General features: G+C 39.7%; 1 pseudogene; it reads left to right on the top strand.

Moving 5' to 3' along the window:
* Window positions 1-445: 445 nt before the first annotated feature.
* On the top strand, window positions 446-1,387 carry LOC132869166 (immunoglobulin heavy variable 1-69-2-like; annotated as a pseudogene).
* Window positions 1,388-1,613: the final 226 nt, after the last annotated feature.

Raw genomic sequence — 1,613 nt, 5'->3', positions numbered from 1 at the left:
CAAATTCTGAAACACTTCTATTGTTGTTCAACATTTCCTGCCAAACTGGTTTCGACTTTTGCTGTGTCTCAATTTGCATACTTCCCTTAGAACACTTCCATGTAGGACACTGCACACTGTGAACTTCCTTGCAAAGTGCATGAATTTCAATAGGGTAGTGTTTGAGAAGGAAGCTGCAGGAACACTCCAGGTCGATGGTTAATTTCCTGAATTTATAAACACAGAGTCTGTTCAGCAGCACAGAATCTGATGAGGGAGAAAATAAAATGGACCCGTTTTGTGCAGCATCATGACTCCAAACTCCTGGAATTAAACTCATCTGTAGGGGGCAGCAGCTTGCTTGTTTTGAAGAAGGATGAAATCTATTAGTTGAAAGGTGTTTATGCAAATTCATACTGTTATAAAAATCAGCCTCTTGCTCACCCAAAGCTCACGTCACACAACTAAATCAAAGAGCTTGATGATGGGGTTAAGGGTCACTCAGTACTGCATCTTTGTTCTCATGTTAACACAAGGTACCTGAGACTTCTTTATATATCTCACTGAGAAGATCTTCACTCTGTTAATGATTATCTTTGATTGTTGTGTTTTATCTGCTAGGTGTCCGCAGTGATGAGATCAGACTGGACCAGTCTCCTGCTGTGGTCAAGAGACCTGGAGAGCCTGTGAAGATCTCTTGTAAGATAAATGGCTTTGATATGACTAAGTACTACATGCACTGGATATGACAGAAACCAGGGAAAGCTCTGGAATGGATTGGGAGGATGGATGCAGGCAGTAATGAAGCAACATATGCAGAGTCTGTGAAGAACCAGTTCACCATGACAGAAGACGTCCCAGCAAGCACACAGTATTTAGAGGCCAAGAGTCTGAGGACAGAGGACACTGCAATTTATTACTGCGCCCGAGAAGCCACAGTGACTGGAGCTGAGGAAGCAGCTGTACAAAAACCAGACACATATTGTAATTGAACTAACTGTAATATATTACATAATATATTACTGTATATATTGTATACAGTATTACATAACTGTAATATATTGAACATATTGTAATTGAACTAGCTGTAATTGATAGACAGGAAAACATTCTCTGTATCTGTTTACTGCTCCAAATATCCACGTGTCTCTGGATTTAACACGAAAGTGGAGTGGCCTGAACTCGAACTTGGGGGAAAACAACAACAACAACATATATCTATGAACCTGATCAGTTTGCCCCTGGAAACACTGGAAAAAAAAAAAAAAACTCCCAGAGGTAGAAATGGCATCAGTGTCAGCATGGTGTGTGAATTGTGGCTCTGATGGTTCTTCACCCAACAAACTATTCGTCATCCCAGTCCCAATACACACCTCTAGTCTCAACCAGATTGAGTGCAAAATTCTGAATAAACAAACCTTCAATTCATATTCATATCTGTTCACTACACATGATCTCTTCATTCCAAATAATGTATTCAGATCTCTCCATCCCTACTCTTCACACAAAACTTCACCATATCAACAATGATACATTTTTTTTAAAAAATCTGTTTATGTGGAGCATCCGTGATATAAGTCTCTGTGTAAATTGTATAGAAACGATCATGGATTAAAATGAGCGCCCCTCTGTGA

The sequence above is a fragment of the Neoarius graeffei genome, chromosome 20 (genome assembly GCF_027579695.1).
Source record: "Neoarius graeffei isolate fNeoGra1 chromosome 20, fNeoGra1.pri, whole genome shotgun sequence".
NCBI classification, from domain to species: domain Eukaryota; kingdom Metazoa; phylum Chordata; class Actinopteri; order Siluriformes; family Ariidae; genus Neoarius; species Neoarius graeffei.
This window is presented reverse-complemented; position numbering and strand designations above follow the sequence as displayed.